General features: G+C 40.6%; 1 long non-coding RNA gene across 1 annotated transcript in view; it reads left to right on the top strand.

Moving 5' to 3' along the window:
• The window catches only part of LOC133526227 (uncharacterized), a 98,094-nt gene that overhangs the window by 39,716 nt on the left and 41,120 nt on the right, over positions 1-17,258 (top strand). The window lies entirely within an intron of this gene.

Raw genomic sequence — 17,258 nt, 5'->3', positions numbered from 1 at the left:
GTAAATTTTGGCAATATTTTTTTTTTGGTTTTTTTCGGATTATGAATGAATTTGTACATAAAAATCAAATCAATTGTTGTTAATAAACTTGTCACTTAAAATGAATTTTTACTTTTTTTTCGAAAAAACCTAATTTATTTGTGTTTTTTTTTATTTGTCACTTTTTAGGGTTCCGTAGCTAAATGGCTTAAAACGGAACCCTTATAGTTTCGCCATGTCCGTCTGTCTGTCTGTCTGTCTGTCTGTCTGTCTGTCCGAGGCTTTGCTCCGTGGTCGTTAGTGCTAGAAAGCTGAAATTTGGCATGGATATATAAATCAATAAAGCCGACAAAGTCGTGCAATAAAATCTAAAAATTTAATTTTTTTAGGGTACCTCCCCTACACGTAAAGTGGGGGTGAAATTTTTTTTTCGCTTCAACCCTAGAGTGTGGGGTATCGTTGGAAAGGTCTTTCAAAACTAATAGGGGTTTACAAGAAAAATTTTTGGATAAAGTGAATATATTCGGAGATAATCGCTCCGAAAGAAAAAAAACATGTGTCCCCCCCCCTCTAACTTTTGAACCATAGGTCCAAAAAATATGAAAAAAATCGTGGAAGTAGAGCTTAAGAAAGACATTAAATGAAAACTATAGCGGACATGATCAGTTTAGCTGTTTTTGAATTATCGCAAAAAGTTTCCCCTTCATAGTAAAAAGACTTACTTTAATTAGGTACTGATTATGCAAATTTTCCTATTTGTTTAACTCGGGTGAAAGGTACCGTTTCATCCCTTGGTTAACAATTTACTATACTTTAAGCTCCAATTTAGCTTATTGTGACGGAAGAGTAACTACGGAACCCTACACTGAGCGTGGCCCGACATGCTCTTGGCCGGTTATTTACATTTATCAATGAAGATATTTAGACATAGTAGCAATAATACCAACATCGCCATTAAAAAGGCGTTTAGCACTAAGTAACAATAAAAGTATGTTTTGTTCAATTGGCATCAATTACGAAAATAGACGAATTCCAATAAAGTTTATAGGAAATTTTAGTCTTTTAAATATGTATGTATATACTTTATTGTACATAGAAATAAAAACACGAACAACCCAGTTACAGAGTAAATTAAATACAACAAAGGCGAACTTATCCTTGTATGGGATCTCTTCCAGTTAACCTTTGAGGAAATGAGTAGAGCAGAAGAAGTTAAAATCTATCGGGTAGCTTGTGAAACACCGTATATATTAAGGTCGTATTAAAACCCAGACAAATTGTTAAATAAGAATCGAGCTCAGTGTCTGATCAGCCATTCTAATCAATTTCTTTATTGTTGTTGGTTATGTGTAAGTAATACAGATTTTCTAAAATGGTTGAACTTTATGACCTGCCTTTAAGGCGTATTGACTACTATACTAAATATATGGTGTACCGAACTATTTGGCTACTTTCGTTGCTACAAAGTATTTGACGCTGACTGTACGTTACTTCTTAAAGTACATGCATTATAAATTAAAGTAAGATAATTAATGAACATAAAAATAACATACCTCCAATAATTATTTTACATCAGACAATATTAGTATTGTATATGTCACAAACGAGATCCCGTTTCCTTTAATTAAATTTAAATGTCAAAATTATCGCCAAAAAATTATGTTATGTCATAATAACTTTTTCTTACAAGTAATTCCTTCAGGTGTCGTTTAAATGTAGGTGTTTTAACCTTTTATTTCATTCGATAGGTGATTAAATATCCTATAGATCCCATAGCAAAAAAGAATTGCGGTAAAAGCTAGTTTTAGGAATGTGATCGGGTAGGATATTATACATTTTTAGTTTTCCTAGGAAATTGGCACGTGTGACTTTTAAATAGCTCCATATGTTCATTTATAAATGGAAATTTTATAGGTTGAGGTCAGCATGAATATGCCTAATTTGACACAGTGAGTTCTGCATGATTCTCTTTGTTTTAAGAAAGACATTGCAAATAACATATTTCAAGCACTCTTCACACTAAATTTTGACCTACTAAAACTATCATCCATTACTTCGGTCTTCCCATCAAAACGATCTAACCAAGACCAGAGGGCCTACCGCGAACACCGAAGTTCACAAATTGCGGGCATCTTTCTCTTTTACTCCGATTACCGGCGTAATTAGAGTGAGAGAGAGAGATGCCCGCAATTTGCGAGCTTCTGCGTTTGCGGTAGGCCCTCAGCTATAAAGGTAGCCCGTACCACATTTAATACGTAATGGCCCACATTTCGCCAACGACCCTGATGCGGATTTATCACCTTCTGTTTCTAACGACCACCGTTTTCCCAAAAAGACCTATCGGATTAAGATAATCTTACCATTTAAGACCTTTTTCCATGGAGCTGTGTTATGAGTTCTTCGTATTCGCTTTGCTAACCATCAAGTACATATTTGCCTCGAAAAAATAAGTAAGCCAGTGTATTATTCCGGGATCATCTGCAACCATACATTTTCATGCAGCGAGCAGACAAATTGCCTGATGGTCAGCAATTACCGTCGCTATGGATACCTGCAATACCAGAGGAATTACAGATGCATTTCCAGCGTTTAATATTAAGTACGCTCTTTTCTGGAAGGTTTAAAAATCGTATCGATCTGGAAATACCGCGGGCGATAGATCATTCCTCAGGTTATCTGTTTTTTCGGTTAAAAATATTTTTTTGGCGAATTTTGGCCAAAACTCATTTAACATTTTTTTGCTCCTTATGACTTATGTAATGTTAAAATCTGTCGGGATTAATTGGCCCAAGACCAATATATATTGTTTGATAAAGTTATTTCTCTGGTAGCTATTGGAATACTTCTTATGAGTCCGGATCTTTGTGAAGGAAATAAAAGAATCGTTTCAATATTAGAAGATTTTGCTTTTGCAATGCTTGAGATGAGAGCAGGTACTTTAATATAACATTGATAACAAAATTAGAGAAGTAGGCAGGCAGGCAGATATGCGTGCCGGAAATCAGTCCACACGCACTAGCCAATAATTAGCCTAAAACCTAACCCTATCAATGAACTGCGAGAATTAGTCACAAATTTTGTAATATAACATTTTAAACGCGTTTTGTACACATATTTAATGTTATTAACGGGTCTTAACGCGAATAAATTTCATTATGTTATTTTTAATTAGTCTTCCGTGACCACAGCTAGTACCCTGGCTGAAACGTCGAATAAAAGGTAAAAAATGAAATTGAATTGCGTTAGACCCCAACCCGCATTGGACCAGCGTGGGGACTATACTCCTAGCCCTCTCGCGCATGAGAGGAGGCCTGTCCCCAGCAGTGGGACGTATTTAGGCTAAATTCTTATTATTTATTATTAATTGCGTTAGACCCATTAATGACATAAACAAAAGTTGTAAGTCCAATATTCAAATACCTAAGGTAGCATCATCATCTCACGATATCCTGGCTTTTGCCACGGGACAATTAAGCCTGGGATCTGCTTGGCAACTAAAAACTTTACGAAAGCGACATTGCCGTCTGACCTTCCAACCCAGACGGGAAACTAGGCCTTATTGAGATTAGTCCGGTTTCCTCAGGATGTTTTCCTGCGATTGGTAAATATCAAATGATATATCGTACATAAGTTTTGAAAAACTCATTGGTACGAGCTGGGGTTTGAATCCATAACCTTCGATTAAGTAGGTAGCATAATCATCAACAACTCCAGATCTACACAAGAAATCACTGAGAGAATAGTCATGGCAAATAAAAATAAAAAAAATCAATCAAAAAAAGCGGCTTCGACTCATCTACAATATAAGTGGCGGTAATTGTTATCACTGTTCCAGCTAAGCAAACCGCAATTAATCGATTTGCAAGGCCAAAGTGATCCCATATGTGTTCCGTAAACAAAGTTTTACACGGAACACTACAAAGTACCTATTTTAAGCCGAAACATCTGCAAATACCAGGAAAAAGTTGATAAAAGTGTACATCTAGAACCTATCATTATAAGGTAGCGAAACGCGGACGACGCTTCAACTGTTTAGAGCTTTTGAAATGAGGTGCTGGCGGCATATGGAAAAAATAAGCTGCACGGAAAAACTAACTAAGAAGGAATTCTTAAAAACAGTTCTAGAAAAACAGTGCCTATTAAGAACCATCGAAGATAGAAGAAGGATTATGTTGGGACTTTTGTTACGATACGTTGAATTCATCAATACCATCATAGATGGGAAAGTCGAAGGAAAGAGGAAGAGAGGGAAGCCAAGAAAGGCATACATAGATCAAGTGAAGGAGGAACGTCATCTCGTATCAGGATATCAACGAAAATGCAAAGGAAAGAAATACATGGAGATTGCTTCAGCAACAAGAAGAAGAAGTTTGTGACAATGGTGATGTATTTTGTCTGTCGTACTATTCAATAAATGACTAGTCAGAATGTGTGGTAACCCTGAATCCAACGGTGTCCACATTCTAACGAATATATCTTACCAATCTGTTGAACACAGACGTACAGATTCATTATAACTATGTGTAAATCAGAGCTCAACCTTATATTAGCTGAGGCCACAGCTCGACAAGTGATAGTAGTAGGTTAGCGTTCATTGTTCCGGCGTGCGCTGAACCGCGACGGTTGCGCCGAAATTACGGGGGAGGGTCGGCAGATACAGTGGAAATATTGGATTTTAGGCAGATGTAGTGGAAACGGATTATAGGCCTAGACATAGACGAACCTATACAGGATGGATCTCGGGGCAGAGGAAGACCAAAACGGAGATGATCTTGATACATTTTATAGAGTGACGGGAGTGTGCATTAGATACTAGGACCAAATGACGGGAAAGAAGACACGCCCTTTACCCAGTAGTCGGTCAGGTAAAAATATATAGGCTGCATAAGAATTAAAGCTCTTGTTGGTAAGAAAATAGTGAATTGAGCAACAAGTCAGGTTTTAAAACATATTTAAAACCAGGTCTATCGCGAATTTATTTTGTTACCTTTATTTCCGACGTTTTGACGCAAATTTCACTAGTTGGCTGGTAGGTGGTGGTGGTGGTGGGTAGTTAGGTTTTAGTGCAAATGTTAATTTTGACGAGTCCCTCACTGCACCCTTAAGGTACCATTCGGATTCAAACTATAACAGCATTACTGCAGCGCGACATTACTGCCGACTGCATTACTGTCGTAAATGTCTAAAATTCAGGCAGCAACATCGATCTTGGCTTCGCCTCCGTCCTTAGGGTGCACTGGATCGGGAGACACTTTCATTCTGGTTTACACTTAACACTGCAGCGACGAACTCGAATTATGATTTATTTGAGGCTTTCTCATTCACTGGCCGAAGTGTGTATAGTATTTTTCAGTTCGACGAAGCCGGAAAGCGGCAACTTCGTTTGGACCAGCAGAGCGAAAGTTGACACTTTCCGGCCTGAGGGCAGAAAGAGTCGATTCCACTAGTCAACATGCGGAAACTGAATTTGTAATTTATTTGCCACTTGCGAATAAAATACAACTTTCTCATCGGTTTTTGAATAATCAAGAGATCCTCTACGATCTGTTGTGATGAAAACTTATATTCTAGTACCTGCTATTCTCAAAATCATTTTTACTAATCTCTTGCTAATCCACTAACTTGTATTTGCCGACGCTCCTAGTGAAAAGGGTTCATCCGTTCGAATGATTTATAAAAGGCCCTCTCATTTGAATCTGAAAGGTTAGTGTCGGATTACCGGGCTTTTTATCCGGCTAGCCGAATTATTGGCTGTCTGCGGTTTCAATGGAAAGTACGTTCAGAGTTAGTGGAGTAGTTTAACTTCAAACAAAACAAAGGCATGGGTAAAGGGACTACCGCGAACCGTCGAACGTGGAACTTTGCCTCTCTGTCGCACTTGTAAATTCGTATGTAAGTTTGACGGGGAGGCAACAAATCGAACGTTGTTCGCGGGAGGTCCTCTGTACTTTCAAAGCCGTGGTCCTGTTAGACAGGAATAGTGCCAAAAGGACGAAGTTTGACTTTTGGAGTGAAAGATCAGATTAAAATGCAGTCACTATTGTTGAAATTATAGTTGGTTATAAACACGCTGCACGCGAAGCAAGTAAGAAAGGGACAGGACGCTGCCCGCCGCAGTTCGGTGTGACAGAGAGCACAGTACGTTTTCGCGTGCGACAAGTGTTTGACTCAACTATAGTACCCGTACCAATTCTTAGGAATGTGTTGTGATGCGAGCCCTATTAGGCTAGTGTAGCGAGCCGTGGCAAAAAGCGAGGATAGTATAGATACGATCGTACAGATGTGCTTTACCGCGTGCCCTTGAGGGAAAGAACATACGCAATGCGACAAAATTAAAAACATGTTACACATACCAAAATCAACCTACGTAATTAGATCGGGTTATTTGTTGCCCACCATAAAAACGGTGGGCAACAAAAAACGTCTACGTAACTTAGGACTTTTTGGAAGTAGGCAGAAATGAAAAGTGAGACTTTGACAAGGACAAACAATAATAGCGCTTTCTCTGCTACTCCTAATGAAAGATATATAAGACTATCCCGTTCTACCAGTTCCGCCACCACTCATGCCCAATCCATACTAAATACCTACTAGATTCATGGAGGACAGAGCTAGGTAAAAATTTGTATAAAGATTCATAAGGCAACGCCGTGCGCAGTAAGGCGGTTATCTTACTGAAGTGGATATAAAATGCAAGGATGGTTTAATAACCACATTGATTGACATTTTAGGTAGATGCTTATATAGTGAATTACTTAAGCCTTATTTAACATGATTTTTTAAGGACGCGTATTCGTACCATATGATTTAAATGTCTAAATAAAACCCAAACATTTTATAGATATACTACTTTTGTCCCTAAACTGTGCTTCGAAATGAAAAAAACATTTTTAAATTCGGAAATTGACGGTTACGAGCGAATGGTGATGGAGAGCGCGTTATTGTCGATATTTCAACTGAGTGTTAAATGTCATTCGCATTCAGTTAAATGTGTTGGATTGGACATGGGATTTCATTGATGACAGCCTAAAATCCAATCCAATGGGGGAAGTTATCCGAAGCATTTTTGTATAGAATTTCGGTCACTTAACCCAGAAACTCGATCTGACAAATTTTTATAAGAGAAAAATTAATTTTCTCACAAATTGCCGGCAAAGTCGATTTTGTCGGGAAAAAAATTGGTTGCCACATAGTGTAGTGGGTAGTTTATGACATTGCAGTCTCGATTTCTAGACTGCAATGTTGCATACAAATTCCAATATTTGTTGAGTTTAAAACTTTTGAAAAAGTTGTCATGGTCATATCAAATGAAGCCATAGGTCCTTTAAACAGCCAAACAGATGATCAGTACTTACCTATTATGATGTTGGTTGATGTACCGCGACTATTTAACTGTCTCAAATAGGTTGGCGTATTTTCGGTAGAAAAATACAACCCAAGGTCGTCCGTTTAAAACGAATCCTCATCCAGCAAGTAGCTACTTCCGAGCCTCGACAATAATGTACTATATTTTACATCAGTTCTGTCATAGAAAAATAAGTTTTAGATTGCTCACTCCTTACATAGATAAAAACTCATTTATAACAAGTTATACAGTACAACTGACACTACTTTACCGCCCTAGTGCGCTAATGAGCACATTACGTAACTGTCGAAAATTTAAAGGGCCATATGTACTGTAAAACATTGTACGATACATGTGCGACTATAGGTAATTCGCAACTCGTTTCGATTTAAAACACTCCATTCGGTCGTGTTTTAATACACTCGTTTCGAAATTCCTATTTTTTTCGCACTGGTATCGTAATGTACACCAGTACCACTACTGTAATACCGTAATGTACACCAGTCAGCTGCAGAAAAAAGCTACCACCCGTGCATACAAACTTCTATGCAGGGGTGGTACCTATTCTCTGCAGCTGATCGTACTATTAAGCGAGCTTTGCAAAAATGTATTTATAAAAAAATCTTAATACGAGTAATAATAGTTTTACTAAACTTCCCTTATTATTCGGTAATCGGTAAGGATATAATTAATCGGTAAGGAAACCCAGCCTAGGTACCGCTGGAGAGACGAAGTGCAAAAAGACCTTAGCGAACTCGGCGCCGTCGACTGGACAGGAACGGCTTTGGATAGAGAAGCATGGCGGTCTTTGGTGTCGGAGGCCAAGATCCACTTCGGGTCGCTACGCCACAAAAATAATTTACTAATCCACCTCTGTAACTGAAATACCCTCTATTCTCACCTCTATTAATGGAACCCTCTGTAAATGAGACCGATCTAACTAACTAACTGCCTAAGAGCCTGCGTAAGTGGAATACCTCTTTAAGAGGAATTCCTAGTTGCGATTGTTCCATACAAACGGTCTCGACTGTTTCCTCCCTGGATTTTTAACCTAGAGCACTGTTTTTTTCAAATAAGATCAATATCATCAATATCAGTGCCGCTATGTTTTGCTTTTTTGGATTATTTTATTTTGAAGAATCTTACAGCGCTACAGCCTAGAAAATCGCAAAAACGGCTCAATTGAATTGGCTACAAAAAAAGCGCAGTATACAAATATGACAACAAATATCCAAAAAATCAAAACATAGCGGCATAGATTATTACTTCCTCTTATAGTTTCCAAAATTTCATAATGATTGGTTTCGTTTTGGAGGACGATACAGTCGAGAGCGAAACCTCGATTTTTGAGTTTTTGCGTGGGAATTTGAGTCCGAGCTGCAATTGTCCTTATCGCACGCACGCACTTCCGCCCACCGCAGCGCGACAGAAACATAGCTTCAAAAATTCGAGATTTGTAAAGTTGCTCAGCTAGGAGTTGCTCTTAAGTGAGACAAATCTGCAGGTCCCTTGAAGTCTCAGTTATCCAGGTTTCACTGTATTTATCTATATACGTATGTGTATCGTCGCCTAGTACCCATATTCCAAGCATTGCTTAGTTTGGGGCTAGTTCGATTTGTGTAAGATTGTCCACCATAAAAAAAAAATACATTTCGCTCGCACTAATATGTGAGTGCTAGCGAGATGCATAGAAAACAAGTTACACACACGCTAGCTAAAATGACACTGTCAAACTGGTGTTACCCATACAGTACCTCTAGTGTAACTTCCATTCGATAGCGTAACGTAACTTTCGCGTTTAGGTTAAGTCTCATTTTGTATGGGATTTTGAACAGCGCGCCAAGCGGGACGTTTTGGAAAGTCAAAAATGTCATACAAAATGACACTTAACGCAAACGCGTACGTCACGTTTCGCTGTCGAAAATATTTACACTAGGGGTACAGATTAGATATGGTGTTCCACGGCTATCAAGGTCGAAACGATTTTTCCTTACACTTTAACACCGTTTTATATATTGAGATGCAGAATAAATATCAAATAGATATATGTCACGTGCGCCGTGCACGTTGTCTGGAGCACGTGTGGAGATATCGTATTGTATTGATGACTCCTGCTCGGTGTCGGATGTCGTAGACGGCTAGGAAATAGAATATCTATCAGTACCCCTAGTGTAACTTTGATCGACATCATAACGTGACGAACGCGTTTGCGTTAAGTCTCATTTTGTATAGGATTTTGAGTTTCCAAAACGTCCCGCTTGGCGCGCTCTTTCGAAATCCAATACAAAATGAGACTAAACGCAAACGCGTACGTCACGTTTGGAAATCGAATTTATTTACACTAGGGGTACAGTTTGTTTACTTTTCGCGCGTTGATTTGTAAACTTGACAACTGGAAACAGGCCTTAAACACAAAAATATTACTTTGCTGTTCTGCGAAATAATTACATGCATGTCATTATTATTATTTTTGAAATTATTTAAGGTCGCTTTTTAAAAACAAAGGTCATTGGCGACCACAAGAGGATTACAATTATTTATATAATATAATTATATCGATTCATTTTATAAATCTATGTGTATCGTGCGGAAACCGGACTAATCCCAACAAGGCCTAGTTTACCCTCTGGGTTGGAAGGTCAGATGGCAATCGCTTTCGTAAAAACTAGTGTCTACGCCAAATCTTGGTATTAGTTGTCAAGCGGACCCCCGGCTCCCATGAGGCGTGGCAAAATACCGGGACAACGCGAGGAAGAAGGAGAAGATATTATTATGCTAAAAAATTAACTAAAATATTGCTCACAGTCAACTCCAAACCACATTTATCACATTTATTTTGTTCTTCCTTAGTGATAACATAGCTTGTCATTAATTGCATGTAAAAATACACAAGTAAGGACAACAAGTTAACACTGATGTCAATCAGTGTTAACACCAGTGTTGTCACATCTACCAACTTTTTGGTAGATCTACCTTCTTTGCCTGCGTTCTACCTATCTACCTCCCTCGGCCTGAAATCTACCTATTTTTCAAAATGGTACAATTGTAACCAATTCTCAATACATGTGACGGAATTACTTAATTTCTACCGAATATAGATTCGATTTAATGAAAACTTGCCAAAGAAACAGATTATACAAACAGGTTCATTACCAACAAACAATGGAAATCCTAACTTTTGTTTCAATTTCTTTAACAAACACGTGTACTAACATCACAATATTAAAAACTAATAAATATTTTGAGACATTTAATACACATTTTTAATCATAAACATGTACTTGCTATTGAGTGGTAGATCTACCTATTTTTCTTTTTAAACTCCACCCATTTCTACCTATTTTTGCACCCTGTTCTACCACTTCGCCAAAATTGTATGTGACAACGTGACAACACTGGTTAACACTGATGGCAATAAATGTTAACCTGTTATTCTTACTACTTAAAAATATTACTTTGCTAATCCATAAAATAATAACGTGCAAAGTAATATTTTTATGTGTAATAGTATGGACTTCCGCAAAGTAACGCCTGGTTCTATTATTTATTTAAGCCTTTAAATATTCAGGCGACGATAACACACATCGTACCATCTCTTCTACTTCATTCTTTCTGTACCATCATCCTCTTCTAAATTTTATAATAATTCTTTCACGTTTCAAGCTATCCGACTATGGAATTCTCTGCCTATAGACTTAAGGCGCGCTCAATGTCCTAATTCTTTCAAGAGACTCATTAAACTTCACTTTTTACCTGCTCCGTAATACTTTTATCTGCTTCCTTTTCCATACTTATGGCTGGCATTTATTATATATATATATATATAATATGTATTTTAATATATGTATGTATATATCTTTTTTATATTTGTATATGATAATTATATTGTTTAGTTTTGTGTTTATTCTGTGCTAGACTTCTTTTATTGCATGTAGAACACCTACTGACATAACATTTTTTTTTTTAATTCCGCTATCTAAAGGTTGTCTGGAAGAGATCGCTTTTTAGCGATAAGACCGCCTGTTGTTTACCTCTTCTTTATGTGTTGTATTATTTGTACTGTTTCTGTATTGAGGTGTGCAATAAAGTATATTTGTATTGTATTGTATTGTATCGTGGCAAAAAAAAAAACGCTCATGGCTTCTTCTTCCAAGAAATGGCTTCCATCAAACCCATTTTTCACCAATGTCGAAATTATGTCCGTAAAGCATGATGTTGATGGCTAGGTGCTTTTAGTAAAATGACAACTGAACTTTACAAATAGCCACGAGGGATTGCCGGGTGTTGACTAAGGGCTCCTCTACACGATGGCCCAGCCTAGGCCAGTCTAAGGGACGCTGCTATGCGGTGGAATGAGATAGCAATATCACTTGCTCCCTCGCATAAGTGCGTCTCTTGGACTGGCCTACGCTGGGCCATCGTGTAGAGGAGCTGTGGTGTAACCACTATACTTCTATTAAGTGCATGTATATAATAATAAATAATACCATAATATTTACTTATATACATAACTAGCATATAATATTAATACCAAATATTTATAACACTAAACATAAACAATAAAGTTACACATACAGTAAATATAAATAAATAAATACAATATATATAGATATAAAGTAATAAATATATATACATAAATATTCACTTTCACTATAGTAACGCACATGCAATATAAACATAAATGAACACATTAAAATCAATATCATATATACAAACAAATTATCTTAGCTACTGTGTCGATACTCCGGACGCGGTGGACAGGCAGCCGTGACGTCATACCAGATAACCGGCTCGACGAGGTGCGCGGCCGCACTGGCCGCGCCGCCCGCCACGCCGCCACGCCAGTCAGACACCCAACCTGACGGCGAATGCATGCCGCTCCGCGCTGCGCCCGCGCTCGCTTATAGCTTTCGTATTATCGCATTGTTTACATTTATCTTCCTTCGCTTGTGCTATAGACTATGTACCGTTTTGCTGCAATATAGCTGTGAAAGTGATTCGGTTGTTTTCTTTGGAGTCAGATCCCGCTACCACAACTACACTGGTGACCCCTATTTTGGACGAAGATCGCAGTTTTCTTCTGGATTATTACAATAACAACCTAAAGAAACCGTAAGTCAAGCATAATGTCCGATAACGAAGATAAAAATAGCTCTAAAGATCCTAAAGTTAATAAGCCTCCGAAAGATGATGGTGCCGAGCGCATTGCCACTGGTGTCGACACATTCCGTGTTGGAGTTAAGATACCGGCGTTTTGGCCACAAGAACCTGAGGTTTGGTTTAAGCAGGTGGAAGGCCAATTTATATTGTCGAACATCACTTCCGACACGACAAAATTTTACTACGTTCTGTCGCAACTAGAACAGCAGTATGCAGCCGAAGTAAAAGATATAATTATATCTCCGCCTGCAACAAACAAATATGAAAAGTTGAAAAGCGAGCTTATTAAACGCCTGTCAGCATCACGGGAGAAGAAACTGAAGACACTCTTGCTCCATGAGGAATTAGGCGACAGAAAGCCTTCGCAATTTTTAAGACACCTGCAACATGTCGCCGGCCCGGACGTTCCCGAGGACTTTTTGAAGACCATTTGGACTAGCCGTTTGCCGCATAACATTCAAGGAGCCGTAGCAACCCAGCCGCTGTCTACCCTCGATTCTTTGGCGGATCTAGCAGATCGTGTATGGGACATCGCTCCAGGTACTCCACAGGTTGCAAGCGCCTCCGGCCAGCCCGGCAGTTCAGCCATGGACCTAATGGCTAGTCAAATTGCCGCACTTACGAAGCAGATGCAGGAGCTCTCCTGCGAAATGCGTTCACGATCTCGTCCCAGATACAGAAATGGAGGTAAGCCACAGCACCGTGAACGCAGCAACAGTCAGCGACGCGGAAATAGTCAGCAGCGTTCGCAATCAAGCTACCGCAAGTTTCCAGTGTGCTGGTACCACTTCAAGTTCCAAGAACAGGCAACGAGATGCGTCAAGCCGTGTAACTTCTCATCGGGAAACGAGCAGGGCAATCGATAATGGCGGCCAACGATTGCCCCAGTTCTGGTCGCTTATTCGTAACAGACCGACGATCAAAGATGCAATTTCTCGTGGACACCGGAAGCGATCTTTGCGTCTTTCCTAAAACTGCATTACGCGAATATCGACCAAAAACCAACTACGAGCTCTACGCTGCTAACGGGTCAATCATCAGTACATACGGTTACGTTCAGCTAAGTCTGGATCTCGGACTCCGTCGAGACTTCAGCTGGCAGTTCGTCGTAGCAGATGTCACCAAAGCTATCATCGGGGTCGACTTCCTATCTTTTTACAACTTAGTCGTCGACTGCCGCCATAAGCGCTTATTGGACTGTACGACACTGCTGTCAGCGATTGCCACAGCCGTGACTCCAGCGGACACAGTGTTTTCCATTAAAACCCTCCACGGTGAGTCGAAGTACAATGTCATCCTAAAAGAATACCCTGAGATAACACGGCCTCCCGGTATTCATCGCGAAGTAAAGCACAACACTTTGCACTACATCACGACGACCGAGGGACCACCGGTGCACTGTGCTCCGAGAAGGCTAGCTCCAGATAAGTTGAAGATTGCCAAGGCGGAGTTTGAAGCAATGCTCAAGAACGGAACAGCACGACCATCTTCAAGCCCCTGGTCTTCGCCATTACACCTTGCACCAAAGAAGGATAACGGCTGGAGACCCTGCGGAGATTATCGACAATTAAACGCGCGAACTGTTCCAGACCGCTATCCCCTCCGTCACATCCACGACTTTGCCCACCAGCTATCAGGTTGTAAAGTTTTCTCCACCATAGACTTGGTAAAAGCGTACAACCAAATACCGGTGAATCCTGACGACATCGCGAAGACTGCCATAGCGACACCCTTTGGATTGTACGAGTTTCCTTATATGACATTTGGACTCAGGAACGCTGGGCAGACATTTCAGAGGTTCGTGGATGAAGTCACAAGAGAAATGGACTTTGTATTCGCCTACTTAGATGACTTTCTCGTTTTCTCTGAGAATGAAGAGGCTCACACGGAACACCTGAAACAGCTGTTTGACAAGCTTCGGGACTATGGCATCGTTATAAACCCTTCCAAATGTACCTTCGGCGTACCGGAAGTAAAGTTTCTCGGTTACCACATCTCGGCGGAAGGCACTCAACCACTGTCAGCGAAGGTGGAAGCAGTTGAGACATTCCCAGCTCCGAAAACCATAAAAGAGCTAAGGAGGTTTTTAGGAATGATTAATTTCTATCGCCGCTTCATTCCTCAAGCAGCACAATTACAAGCTCCACTGCACAACTTACTGATTGGATCAGCAAAAGGATCACAGCCAGTTGTGTTGAAGGGAGATACATTGAAGGCTTTTAACGACTGCAAGAAAAGTCTATGCGACGCAGCCTTGCTAGCACACCCTGACGGTAAAGCTGTTCTGGCGCTGGTCACAGACGCGTCAGACACGTCGATTGGCGCGGCACTTCAACAGAAGCACGGGGACGATTGGCAGCCAATTGCGTTTTATTCGAAGAAGCTGAGCCCCGCACAACAAAAGTATTCGCCATATGACCGAGAGTTGCTCGCGATATATAACGCAATCAAATACTTCAGGCACATGCTAGAGGCACGAGTTTTTACGGTATACACCGACCACAAGCCTTTGTGCTTCGCCTTCGCGTCACACAAGTCAAACTGCTCACCCAGGCAATTTCGCCATCTAGACCTGATATCACAGTTCACCACGGATATACGCCACATCGCAGGAAAGGACAACGTCGTAGCCGATACACTGTCAAGGATAGAGGAGCTAGAAAAGCCTGTTGACCTTGTGCAGCTCGCGAAAGCCCAAGGCAAGGACTCAGAGCTGAAAAGCATTTTAGACGGTGACACAACCCATACCATCAAACTGAAGAAGATGATGATACCAGGTTCCGCCACCGAGCTATACTGTGATAGTAGCACGTCTATTCTAAGACCTTACGTGACTCCAGAATTTCGCCGGCAAGTCTTCAATAGTCTGCACTCGCTTAGTCACCCTGGAATTAGGGCATCAGCGAGGCTCGTAGCAGAACGATTCATCTGGCCAAACATGAACAAAGATTGTCACGACTGGGCACGAGCGTGCACAGCCTGCCAACGTTCTAAAGTAACGAGGCATGTCCAGGCACCCTTAGGAATATACCAACTGCCTAAAGCCCGATTCTCGCACGTCCACATTGATATCGTAGGACCTCTGCCGCCATCTCAAGGTTACCGCTACTGTCTTACTGCCATTGACCGCTACACACGCTGGCCAGAAGCCATTCCGATGATGGATATCACAGCCGAAACAGTCGCCAAGGCTCTCCTGTCTGTCTGGATATCGCGATTCGGCTGTCCTGTGGACATCGTCACTGATCGCGGAAGACAATTTGAATCGGCACTCTTCGCGTACTTGGCAAAAATATCAGGATTCAAACACAGGCGTACAACGGCGTATCATCCTGCCTGTAACGGAATTATCGAGAGGTTCCACAGGCAGTTGAAATCAGCCATTGTCTGTCACGCGCAGGAGAACTGGACGGAATCTTTACCACTAGTCTTACTAGGAATAAGAAGCGCGTTCAAAGAAGACCTGCAGACGTCATCCGCAGAGCTCGTATACGGAGAAACCTTAAGGCTACCTGGCGAGTTCTTTCAACCCAACGAAGTTACGACCACCGATGTCACAGATTTTACTGCTCGCTTGCGTAATATCACCCAGCAGCTGCACCCTGTACCCACTTCGAGGCATGGAAATAAGAAAACTTTCGTTTTCAAAGACCTGAAGTCAGCCACTCACGTCTTCGTAAGAGAAGACGCTGTACGTGGCGCACTAACGCCAGCATACACTGGGCCACACGCGGTAATAGAACGTGGAGACAAAGTCTGGAAGCTGAGGGTAAATGGAAAAGAGAACACCATATCCATAGACAGACTGAAGCCAGCTTATACGCTCGAAGATAGCACCACCAGCAACGTTAGAGAACCTGAAAAGAAGGATAAGATGAGTACACACCCCCAGAAGACCAGAGAAACAGACAGTAATAATCCAAAAACGCATACCAGATCTGGCAGACGAGTGAAGTTTCCAGATTATTATCGCCCGTAAGACGGTCTCTGGGAGGGAGTGATGTGGTGTAACCACTATACTTCTATTAAGTGCATGTATATAATAATAAATAATACCATAATATTTACTTATATACATAACTAGCATATAATATTAATACCAAATATTTATAACACTAAACATAAACAATAAAGTTACACATACAGTAAATATAAATAAATAAATACAATATATATAGATATAAAGTAATAAATATATATACATAAATATTCACTTTCACTATAGTAACGCACATGCAATATAAACATAAATGAACACATTAAAATCAATATCATATATACAAACAAATTATCTTAGCTACTGTGTCGATACTCCGGACGCGGTGGACAGGCAGCCGTGACGTCATACCAGATAACCGGCTCGACGAGGTGCGCGGCCGCACTGGCCGCGCCGCCCGCCACGCCGCCACGCCAGTCAGACACCCAACCTGACGGCGAATGCATGCCGCTCCGCGCTGCGCCCGCGCTCGCTTATAGCTTTTGTATTATCGCATTGTTTACATTTATCTTCCTTCGCTTGTGCTATAGACTATGTACCGTTTTGCTGCAATATAGCTGTGAAAGTGATTCGGTTGTTTTCTTTGGAGTCAGATCCCGCTACCACAACTACAGAGCCATAATAGGAGATTGTCAACGAAGGGATGAAAAGCACTCATTTCTATAGAGGTAGTTTGGCGCTCCAACGCAGTGAAAGTCTAAGACAGAGACGGTGCCTTGTACGCGAGTTTAACACTCATCTTTTCATTTCGAATACGAGGAAAGTAAAATACATGTG

The sequence above is a fragment of the Cydia pomonella genome, chromosome 16 (assembly GCF_033807575.1).
Source record: "Cydia pomonella isolate Wapato2018A chromosome 16, ilCydPomo1, whole genome shotgun sequence".
In the NCBI taxonomy this organism is placed as follows: Eukaryota; Metazoa; Arthropoda; class Insecta; order Lepidoptera; family Tortricidae; genus Cydia; species Cydia pomonella.
This window is presented reverse-complemented; position numbering and strand designations above follow the sequence as displayed.